The sequence below is a fragment of the Zalophus californianus genome, chromosome 5 (assembly GCF_009762305.2).
Source record: "Zalophus californianus isolate mZalCal1 chromosome 5, mZalCal1.pri.v2, whole genome shotgun sequence".
Lineage (NCBI taxonomy): Eukaryota > Metazoa > Chordata > Mammalia > Carnivora > Otariidae > Zalophus > Zalophus californianus.
Genome location: NC_045599.1, coordinates 67,840,376 through 67,853,179, shown reverse-complemented (window position 1 = coordinate 67,853,179; position 12,804 = coordinate 67,840,376). Strand labels below are relative to the sequence as shown.

The 12,804-nt window shown below is 36.7% G+C and overlaps 1 long non-coding RNA gene across 3 annotated transcripts in view; it reads right to left on the bottom strand.

The window, feature by feature from the left end:
- Nucleotides 1-12,804, bottom strand: part of LOC113928671 — a 105,703-nt gene that overhangs the window by 67,774 nt on the left and 25,125 nt on the right. The gene's annotated exons all lie outside the window — the stretch shown is intronic.

The following is a 12,804-nucleotide window of genomic DNA, read 5'->3' as shown; positions in this document are numbered from 1 at the left end:
GTTAATTTTATTTTATTGGTGGGTTTTCAAATTGTGTGCCTTTACTAGTTTCAAGAATTGAAAACATATAAAAATTATGTATGCTAATTTAACCTTACACTATAAATGTATGTTTTTTTATTATAATTTAGAGCACAAAGGTTTCAGACACTATACATGGTATTCTGATTCTTACAAGAAATTGTTGAGATTCAGGAATCATGCACCATGCCTAAGTTCTTGGAAACTATGTGCCTCCTATGGTGGCTGTTGGCTCCTGTGAATGGAAAAAAGTGCCACAGAGAATTTCAACCAACATGAAGCAACTGTTCCAAAGAATGTGGCTTAAGATTTTCAAAGACAAGTCAGACAGTTAAAGCATGCAGCTGTACTAGGTGACCAAGAGTAAGAATAGATGAATCAAATAACAAATGCATTACGAGACAGGTCTGAATTGTCAGGACTAACTTAGGTTTTGTATTTTTACCTGAGGAGCCTTCATATTTCAAAAGAAACTGAATTAAAAGAATGTAAACATACTGAGAACATATTTCAAAACTGAGCAGTGGCAAATGAAATGGTAAACAAATGATGTCCAAAATCAAAATAATGAGAGGTTATCAAGTTACACTGACAATGGGAAATACCTAAATCCTATATGTTCTTTTGAGGATAGCACATATGACAATTTTAAATCACACTAAAATTCAACTACAAAATTCTCCCAGAATAAATTAGCTTCCCAAAAATCAAACATTTTCAGAGAGCCTATAAAAAAAAGATAAGTGTGAAATGTAGGCCTTCTGTGGAATCACCAAAACCTCTTAGCTCTTTATTCTTCCTTCTAAAAAGTTTCTCTGCCGAAATATAATTTAGAGAACATGCAGAAAATAAATGTAAGATGGGCCAAAAAAGTATGAGGGCTGAAGCTCCAATGACAACTTAGAGAAAATACATGTTATTAAACTTCAACCCATTTCTTCTTGGTGGACGCAACTCATTATTTCCCAAGGAAATCAGGCTTGACCAATACCATTGTGAATTACTTGTATAAATTAAATATGCCACTTCTATAGAAAACTTTAGGTCAGCAGCAGATGTTGGTAAATTCCTACAGAAATGCATGCCCAGAGAATGTTTTTTTTTTTTAAATGGCAGAAATCTGCTAGCTATTCCTGCCTTATCTGCAACAGCTGAGCAATCTTTCAGTGCCACGCGGAGACGGAAAACTTGGCTCAGATATAGCGTGGACAAGCTTGCCTTAATCACATTGCTCTTTTACATGTGCACAAGGACATCAACATTGACAGTACAGAGTAAAGCAGCCATTTGCTGAAAACAACTGTCAACGTTGTCAAGTTTTTGGAACCTCTTATAATGTGATTTGTATGACAAATCTTGTGGCATTTTGTTTGTCAGCAACAGTAGTGAATTTCCATGTATCTGGGAAGGCAGGGAACTGTTCAAAAGTGGATTGCGTTTCTTTACACAGACTGCGTTAAAGGAAAACAGTTATTAATTTTAAAATGACAGATTTCAAATAGATCTAGAATTTTAAAAGTGGAATTTCATTAAAAATATCACACAAGTGTATTTTCCCCCTTCCGCACAAACCTTGAAAAATTGCAATCATCGCTCAATTTCCCTTTGTTGCACTCCAGGTTTTGAAAACTGTTATTGTAAAAATATTAATATTTTCTGAGACTGGAATCTGTAGCAGTAATTACTAGGGTGTGTTCTAAGTGACAACAGTAGGTTCAGTCCTTTCCTCAAGAACTAGGTGTACACTGCCATATGGCTCATGAAATCGGATATAACAAGTTATACCTAACCTAGCACACACCAGTGTTATTCAACAATGTACCTATTAAGAGACTATTATAGAGATCTTATGGTTCATTAGTTTTTCAACATTTCCTTTTTTCCTACTCTGAGCTGTGTTTTTTATATAGCTCTTCTTTAATATGTTTCACTCATTTGTCCTCAGCCAAGGTCCTCCTCTGTGCGTACGGTGTCCGCTTGGATGCGCCGTAGGACAGACCACATATCCGCCCCTCCGTGCGCCTGCCAAAGTGCCCTTGAGGATATGAGACCAGCGTACTCACCCAGCCAAAACAATCTCGGGTTTTTCACATCTACACTAGTTATGGTTCCTTTAGAACAGATATGACAAAGTCTAATGAATCTTTTGTATGCTTGCTCTCATGTGGATCTGCTCAGAGAATTCCAGAAAAGACATTCTCTCCCTCTGTCAGGATCTTTTGCCCTTCTCCTCAAAATATGCTGAACGTAATGTGTACAACCACCCTTATAAATAGTAGATACTCAATGGGTTTTTCTAATTGAGTTGATTTCAATTGAAATGATAAATAAAATTAAGACACTTTTATCATTGAAGAATGAATCCTTCAAACTCTGTGATAGCCAGTTCTCCCTCCTGTTTTCCTTCCCTTTATTTTCTGGAAGAATACCAGAGAAGGTGCCTAGAATAGCAATAGAAATATAATGCAAGCTATAAATACAAGCTACGTAAGCGATTTTCAATTTTCTAGCAGCCATACTAAAAAGTAGAAACAGATTAATTTTAATAATATATTTAACCCAACATGTCCACAAATGTAAAATATTTCTTTTTTGTTGTAGTAAGTTTTTGAAATCTGATATGTATTTTATACTCACAGCACATCTCAAATAGGACTAAGCACATTTCAAATGCTCAGTAGCCCCCTGTGGCTGGCTAGTGGTTGCCACACTGGACAGCAGAGTTCTAGAGACCTCAGTTCAAGCACTGCTTTGTCCACTAGCTTATGTGGCTTCAGGTAAGTCCCTTTGCTATTGAGTCTTGTTTTCTCCATCTATTAAAAACACTTTAATATCTCCTGTTCTATTTTATCTGCAGGCAGTTTGTGACGAACACAGGGAAAAATATATTTAAAGGTAATCTGAAAACTAGGAAGTTCTCTGCAGTTTTAAATTTTGTTGCTATTTCCTCTTTCATTCCCCAGAATCCCCTCACTTTCCCTTTCTTTTTTTTAATGGCTGCTACTTAAAATCATATAGGGGAAGGCTTGATGTGTTTTATAGTTTAAAAAAACTACCGTCAAGTGCTTAAAGTACCAGCCTTTTTCTCTCAATAGCAGTTTGCCTTCATGAAATCCCAAGCTTTGGATAATATCAATAGCTTGCCTTTTCTCTAATGGCCACTATTTCTAAAAGACATTCACATTCCACAGTTTTGGTGCCCTTCTTCCATCATCTAGTTGGGCTTTGATACTTCTAGACTAGACCTTTGCCAAACGTCAAAGACAATGTAGAGATAAAAAGGCAAGACCTCTGTTCCTAGATTTATTTTAAACACCCAGCTTATTCTCTACTTATAAAAACACTCTATTTATAAAAATTATGTATATGGTTCAACTTTCAATCACTATATTTTCAATACAGCCTAAAGGTGTTCACAGGAAAAGTGAATCTAGATTAGAAAATGAAGAATTTTATGAAAGCAACCAACCCTTTCTAGTTCAAACCTCTTTTCATCCTTAAGTTTCCCCAGAAGAATTGTTTAGCTAATATTTTTAGCTAATTACTTGCTCATGGGTAGGAAATGCCTGGGTAAGAAAGCTATTGTTCCATTTCTTTAAATTCTGAAAACCTCCTTTGCCATCCCATGATTCTTACTGGCTTTTCTCCTCCAGAGTATTTCACATTCATTGTCATCCTCTCCCTCCCTCTTTCTCTTTCTGTCTCTCAGTCTCTGTCTCTGTGTCTTTCCCTTCATCACCTTCCCTTTTTCCTCCTCCCCCCTTGCCCTCTCAATCTCCTCACTAAATGTATTTTGGGACTAAAGCTAAACTGTCACCACACCCCTTTCCTCTCTCTGGGGCAGCTTGTATTTAGTATCTAGCAGGCTTCAAGTTGACTGTGGCAAAAGAACTTTGAAATTTTTGTTTACCAACAACCAGTATCCTATATCCTATAAATATGTAATCAAAAATAAACTATAAATGTAACATATAAAATACATTGATTATTAAAACATCTTATAAATTAATCTAGCAGAATCTAGAAGTATCACTGGCTACCCAAGTCATCACTACCCCAGTAAAATAGAAATCTATCTGAACAGTGATCTAAGTGTTGTGGGGTTTTTTTAATGCTTCTGAATACGATCTTAATCACCATTTCCACTGATGTGTCTACATACCAGCTGCAGCCCTGCTGATTAGAGCATCAATTCCAATTGATTTTCTAACACATACTTGCAATGTCTATTGTATCTCATTGCACACTGTACAATATTGGTATTTAGCCAAAGTTAAGAGGGGAAAAAAAAAAGATTTTGTGTACAGAACGCACGGGCCCCAGGGAATTTTGTAATTCTCAGGAGAACAGAAGAATCAGGTATTCAATGTCACACTAAATGGTTTCTTAACCGTTAATGTGTTTGGTGGCCACAGGCTCAAATAATTCTCTTGTCCAGAGCCAGGGTTACTCAGCTGTATAATAACCCCTAAAGTCTCTCCATCGAAAAGGACTCAGGATTCATGACTTTAATTTTACCACCGGTAATATGAAAAGTATACTCCTTATAGTACTGAGCAAGCATTCACTCTCAGCTTCCTTCCACTATAATGAAATTCTAATTGTTTCTAAAGTTTAGGAAGGATAAAATGGTTAATCTCCATGATGACAAAAGGAAGCCAGGAAAATAAAGTGACACACTTGAATGAACTGTGAGGAAATAAAGTGCACAACATGCGATAATGCCATGACTCTGTGTTATTGCGCATTTCTGGGCTGAAAAGATATGGTTTGATGGGTAATTTGTCATGCTGTGCAATAGAGAACAACAGTAAAGAGACTTCAGACAGAAGAAAATTACACAAATAGTAGGGTGGAAAGGTATAATTGAAGATGGCAAAAGATTGAAAGAAAGACATTTAAAATTACTGTACTGACCTACTAAATGCACTTGGGCGTGGAATCCTGGCCTCGCAAGAGGAGGCATTAAATGACTTTGGGCTGTGACACGACTGCGGAGTAATGCCAATCTCCCGAGCTCTCGGAGAAGAACAGCACAATGCACAGCCCACCGAACAGCCTCAACCTGCTTTCTTCCCTGGAGGAGCCTGGGCTTCTGGTGAACTTAGGAAAAGTTTTCTAAAGAAGTTTTGTTTTGTTTTTTTAAATGATGAGTAGATTTAATTTCAAATTTGAAGGGCCTAACGCCTTAGTTTTCTGAAGTCAATACATCTCCACTCTGTAAAACTAAAAACCAGGGTAGTATTTTTTTTAATGAATTCATGCAAAAAGGATTTTGCTTCTCACACCTGGTTAAGTTTCTAAAGAATCCAAGAGACAGGCACATTGTGGGAAGCACATCCATAAGTGTGAGGAGCAAAAGACGCCAGCAGGAGCCCCATCCCTTCTCAGGCTCATTAATTATGCATGGCTCAGGGCAAGTCCCTTCACCTTGACAAGCCCAAGCCTCCTTCCCTGAGAAGAAAAGGCATGGACCAGACACCTTCTAAATATTTCTTCCAGTTCTGCGATTCTAGCTCCAAAAAGCTTCTCAATAAAGGTTATTTCCTTCTCCTTCCCAAGCTCATAAAACAAGGATGTCTGAAACAACCATACCTCGGAATGGTTCAAATAACACTTCCCCTTTGTTCCCTTAAATGAGAGAAATGTGCCTTCTCCCTATCATGCAAGATGATTACATGGGAAACAAAAGTTAGAAAGATCTATTTCTTACATGTAACTGCATAATCACAACTTATCTTTAAAAAGTTGATTCTTAATGACAATAAAAACTTACTACAGAAATGACATTTCTTTATCTAAAGGAAAGTGTAATCTTTAATGACGATACCAGATGCTAAATTTTAAATGAAGTGGTAACATTTTTGCAGTTTTTATTATTACTGTCATGTCTACCTTGCCCCACAATTTCTTCTAAGAAGCAGAAATCTTAGGGTATAAATCTGTGTGATGCTCCACACACTACTCAAAAAAGTTTTTCATTGGGAAGTGTCCTGAATGTATAACAGGTAGGGTTTAAAATGTATAAAAATTACTCATAATTAATGAAACAATGATTTCCATGTTTTAGTTTTTTTTAACTTGAAGAAACCTAATAAGCTTAAAAATAAGGCCTTAATAAAACCATTCTGTCTAGATGACATCCAAAGGAATACATTAAATTAAGAGATTTTAAGCTCATAAGGGTATATAAACTTAAAAAGTGTTCAGAAAGACAATGTAAGATGGACTTAGGACGTACTCTGGGGAAAACAAGATTTGCCTTAGAGGTCTTTAGAGGCCCAATACACATCCCTGCTGCCCCACAAACACCCTTAATATCACAAACAGAATTTTGGACTGGATTTCATCAGGAGAAATCATTATATGTTCTTCTATTCATTTTCTTCAAGTTAAACATTTCATACTTCAATATTTGGTATGTTTTATATTTGCAAATTATAATACTGATGATAATGAGCAACAGGTACCATACACAACTCTATCCAGAAACATCTTTTCATTAATTCATTTCAATATGAGGTTTAATTTAAAACTTCAGTGGAAAATGTATTGTAGTGGAATCTAGCAAAATCTTTTCCCAACTCCCAGGGTCTATGATTAATATATTACACAAAACAGAGCAAAGAGAAAGGTAATTTCTGACTAATTTCAATAAAATCATGTATTAATCATTTAATTATAAAATTCAAAAATCGGGGTGCCTGGATGGCTCAGTCAGTTAAGGGTCTGCCTTCGGCTCAGGTCATAATCCCAGCACCCTGGGATCAAGCCAACATCAGGCTCCTTGCTCAGCAGGGAGCCTGCTTCTCCCTCTCCCTCTGTCCCTCCCCAGCTCTCTCTCTCTCTCTCTCTCTCTCTCTCTCTCTCAAATAAATAAATAAATAAATAAATCATCTTTAAAAAAAAGAAATTTCAAAAATCATAAAAGTAGAAGAAACATCAGAAACTCACCCATGCTGGAGTTTTATACATATGAGGTTAATCTTTTGAAGGATGTAATGAGCAAAGACTCTGTCTTCCAATAAACAAACACTCATCCATCCAACAAACAAGAGTATTGATGACTTTTAAGGTATCATCCTGCTTTGGGATTATACAGTGTATGAAAACATGTAATTATGCTCAAGAAAATTCTATTCAAGATGGTTAGATCATATGAGAATCAAAAACTCCTCAAAATCAAGACTCAGTTTTACTGCCTACATTTTATGACTATTTATAAGAAGTCTAATCAGGGCCATGAAAGTTATTATCATTTTGATCAATGTAGGAAGGAACAGGTCTAAAAGCTGTCATTTAACAAAATAATAATAAATCCTTCATTCATTCATACATTTAATGAATATTTATCAACTGTTGATGATTTGCTAGGCGCCAGGAACAGAGGGGCAATTAGACAGACCATGGACCCTGTCCTCACAGAGTCTAGGGAAGAAAAGCAGGCAGTTGAATGAATAACAATGAAGTGGGTGAATGTTAAGATGGGATAAATACAAGGAAGTGTGAGGCCATGAAAGGCTCCGTTAAACCTTGTGGGAAGATAAGGTGAAGCTGAGACCTGAAGAATAAGTAAAGGTAGCTGATTTTGTGCCAGTGTACCTTCTTGCTTCTGTCTTTGCACCCACTTCCCTCATTCCCTACATGCCCTCCCCAGCTCCTCATTCCTTCTCATCCTCTTGGATTTAGTTTGGGTAGAATGTCTTCAAGGAATTCTTCTCTGAATCCTCCATCTCTACCAGTCTAGAGGAGATACCCCCCATTGCTGTCACAGAACCCATATATCTGCATCCACCAGTCCTCTAATTGCCTGTATAATCTTGGTCTCTTGTGCTAATAAAATCCAAGAAGAGGTTTCTTTGAAGCTTCTGAGAAGGCTCTTCTTGCCCTTCAAAAAGCCTCTGAAATAGCCCCTTTCACTTGATAGCCATCTTGCTACTAGCCACTGATGAAGCCTGACCCACAGAGAGGGGAAAGAATGGAAGGAAAACAGAGTCAAAATCACTGGACTACAATGTTCCTGAATTCCACCCTGCCCCCGGACTTTCAGTGGTGTGAACCAACCAATTTCCCCTGTACTAAAGCCATTTGGAATTGGGTTTTCTATTACCTATAGCCAAAAGCAGAGAGACTAATAAAACATTATGGATGGGAATCCTGTCTTTTTCCAACACACTATTTAGTCCATAGGAGTTGTTCAGTAAATGCATCCTGAATAAATGAACAAGGCAATTCAAGGAGAATATCTAACAATGAAATTACTAATTTCATACCTAAATAAAATCGAAAACAAATTCTGTTTTAAAATTATATTTAGAAAGCCTGCCATTTCTAGAGGTTTTCCTATATTGTAAAGAAAGTACATCTGGTCCTCTGCTGTTCTAAGCCTCCCTACTCAGAGCCTTTCATCTCATCCCTCTTGTCCCCTTCATGCCCACAAGGCAGGTCCTTTTACTCCCTAATTACCCAGTGTCCTCCTGTTTCTCTACCCACCCCACTTTCAAATCCTGTTGTCCAGAAAGAGCTGGTAAGCTCATTCATACTGAGTTCTATGGATCTGATTTAAACAAAACGTTGCCATTTCTAGAGATATTTGCAAAATCTAAAAATTTTAGTCTCTCATTATGCAACTTCAGTTATGAGCAAGCAGGTAAAGGAGGCATTTGTGGAGTCTGAGAGCCAAGTTGGTGGCCATGAAACAGCAGAAAGAGATGTCTGATTTGCATGAGCACAAAGGCAACTCCAAACATTGTCATCAATGGCCAGCCCTACAGATCAACAGGAACCCACTCTTACTCACTTTCTTTTTTTTTCTTTTTCATTTTCTTAAGAGGATATAAATCCAGTAACCAGTGAACTACGTGACCAAGTGATATTCATGCTTCTAAGAAGTTCTGGCTGTAGACTTCATCCTTGGAATGGGATTTAACACCATCTGGTCTGTATCCCATTTGTAACTGAGTAACTTTGCAAACAGAAGAAGAATCCATAGTAAAAATTCCCCTACCTCCAAATCCTATTGGCTAAATAAACAACACTTGATTCACTCCATCTATGAACAAACTCAAGATGTTATAGACCCCAAACTCAGATAAAAACTAAACTCTTAAAAAAGGAAAAGTAGATGTCCCTACATAAGTGTTCCAATCTAGAGCAATTAAAAATTGCTTTGGTGGGGTGCCTGGGTAGCTCAGTCGGTTAAGCATCTACCTTTGGCTAAGGTCATGATCCCAGGGTCCTGGGTTCCAGCCCCACATCGGGCTCCCTGCACAGCAGGGAGTCTGCTTCTCCCTCTCCTTCTGTGCTCTCTCAAATAAATAAATAATCTTTTAAAAAATTGCTTTGGCTACTTTTTATTTTGCAAATCAGATATTCCAGAACCATTTTTATTTCCAAACATAAAAGCATCCCACTGCACACCTCAACAGAATTGCCTGTATATCCTTAATGTCTTTCCAAGCAATTTTATGCAGTCAGCACCCTATACATTAAGGAAGGAATGGATGTATGCTCTATGGGTTTCTTATAATAGCAATGAACCTTCATAATCAGACCCATTCCCTGATTTTGCTTACTTTTTTATGCAGCTACATTAATACTACATTGTCAGACAAAGACAAGAATGAACATGAGACTTGAGTTAAAAAACAACAACAACAATATAGCCATCCAAGAAACAACTGCTGAGCTTGTGAAAAAAACAGCTCCCATTTTATTAAATAATAGTGTTCATGCAGGGATGTCTGAAGTACTCTGCAAGGCTAATTAGGACAGATCAATGTACACTTACCTCTCCAGAAGGCTGAAAGGTGTGTAGTGACTATGTGTCATTAAAAATTTACTTGACCATGGGCATCAGATGTGCATGAGAGAATGACCCTGGTGAGCACTCTAAGTTTCCATTTTACTCATGTCATCCTCAATGCATCAAAAATGCTGTAGACACCATTACTATCACCCAGCCTCATAACAGCTTGATGTGCTATATATGTTTGAGAGGGTGGTATCAATTAACTATATTATCCATAAAGCCATACTTGCAATTACTACCACTTCACAATTTATCATTAACACATTTGGCAGATTTTTTTCCAAAGTAACATTTATTTAAAGGTTAATCAAAATTCTTAGAACAGCATTTATTATAATGTGATTTTTGATAATTGACTAAATCAGTGGCTCTTAAGAAAAACACCCTTGTCTCAGTCCTGCTCAGTATACGCCACAGTGCCATTTGGGGAAAAGAAATACATACTAGAAATGTTCATTTCAGACCTCGTCATGGAAGATCATATATTAATGTAATCAGGTGGTACATTTACATGCTCATTAGTAATCCATCATTAGTCCAAACGCTCACTATTAGGAATAAATGTACAACGAGTTATTCAGAATACCCAGAAATAGTATTTCTTATTTAAACATTCAGAATAAGCTGACTGAAATAAGTGCACACCTTGAATTTGAACTTTCAAGGCACATCACTAAAGTCAATCAGTTATGTCAGGACACTCTTCTATAATAATTTCAATTATAAAATTCCTGCCCCTCCCCAACAGGGAGGTGGAGTTCCAATATCTGAATCTTTTGAATTCACTACAACTGCAAAAATTCCTAATGAACTGTGTGTTTAAATTTTATGCTTTAATACATAGCATGCCACTAAAACCACATTAGTTATGCTTTATGCTGTTTAATCCTATGTCAAAATCTATAAAATCTCTTCTAGCATGCTAAGGTAATTTAACTGCAATTAATCAATCAAGAAAATAAATAAAATGTAATAAATGCCAAATAATGTAACTTCTTTAAAAACAAACCACTATCTACACATTTATTCTAAAAATACTTACTAACCAACACCAGTGGAGGAAAAACAGAGTGAAAATTAGGCTTGCTGAGTCTTTTTCCCATTAGTAGCTAGATTTCTTTAAACTTACAGATGTTTTCAAGAGGTCTCTGGCATGATCTGACTTTCCAACTAAAATGTAAGCAGCTTGAGGGTCAAAACTTAGGCTTTTATCCCGTGTCCAACACAATGTCTTAATCATAATAGGTGTTTACTAATTGTTTATTGAATGAAAGAATGAATGGTTCCAAAATCCACAAACTAGGTTCTTTCATCATAATGTTTGGGACCTGTAACAATAGTCATACTTTTTCTTCTGACAAAAATTGTATATTATACTTTGTTGGTATTTAACCAAAGATAGTAGTGCTCTTTTCATTGATTCTCTCCTTTTCTCAGAGTCAGTTAGGAACCAACAAGGAAAGGTAGTGGAAGTGTTTGCATTTCTTCCTCCAAATGAAAACAGCGATGTTCTTTCCAAGGATGTAATTTAACAGTTTGATAGGAAAGTCAACTATAAGTCATGGACCCAGTCAGCAAGAATTTATTAAGCATCAACCGCATACCCTGCACTATGCTAGTAACTACAAATATACCAAAGGAGTCAAAAGCATGCATGCACCTGCTTTCCAGATGAGAGGAAAAGACATATATATGTGTGTTCATTCAGTAAGCATTATTGGCTACACTTTATTCCATACAAGGCACTAATGGGGAGGAGGACAGCCAACAAATCTGTTTTCAACAAGGGGATAACAAAGAAATTGTTACATACAGTAACTGTATGTCAAGCAGAAAGTCATGCGTATCTCTGAAAAATTACAAACTAATTCCCATTGGAACCCTAGGAGAAAAAGCTGGCGAAATCATGGGAAGTGTGAAGAAGCAGGTGGCATAAAAAGAGATCAAGAAAATGTCCAAGACAACATAAATAAGTGCATTTACTAGTAATGAAACAAATGAAAGGAAGCATCCAAAAGTTTTCAGAGTAAATTGCTCACTTTCTTGATAATAACTGAAGTTATTTTTTCTTCTCATCAAATTTGTTTCGGTGACATAAAATGGTAACTTCTAGATTAATGACCGCCCATTACAAAAAACACTGATGAATTTTCCTTTCAAGGTCCCTGGTGATAACTGCAGCTGAGAAATCTCAATACTGAAAGTATCACCAAGATATGACAACAAACAAGAGTTGCCCTTCCCACTGCCACCCCACCCACCCACATGTGGCTACTGAGCACTCAAAATGTGACTTATCCATTCTTTTTTTTAAGATTTTATTTATTTATTTATTAGAGAGAGAGAGAGAGAGAGAGAAACAGCATGAGAGGGGAGAGGGCCAGAGGGAGAAGCAGGCTCCCCGCCGAGCCAGGAGCCCAATGCGGGACTCGATCCCAGGACTCCAGGATCATGACCTGAGCTGAATGAAGGCAGTCGCCTAACCAACTGAGACACCCAGGAGCCCCAAAATGTGACTTATCCAAACTGAGTTGTGTTATAAGCGCAAAATACAAACTGGACTTCAAAGACTTGGTTTAAAAAGAAAAAAAAGAATGTAATCAATATAGAAAAAAAATTTATATTGATTATCTATTGAGACAATATTTTTTTGGATATACTGAGTGGAAATAGATTGTTACTATTTTCACATGTACCTTTTTACTTTTTACTCTGGATACTAGAAAATAATTGGGCAGTACTAGTCTAAAGTCATTTTGAAAAATAATTTTTTGAAGTATCTCATGCTAGAAAGAAAGGATAACATTCAGCAACATGCACTGGTATTTTAATATGATTATCTGATAGAAAAATGTTGCTATAATGAGCCACTCAATTCCTCCCCAAAATACACAGCTAGGAAACCAAGAGCTTCTCTCTAGATGAACTGAATCTTTGTGCCACTCTGATCTAACAGGAAGTGACATCAGTTT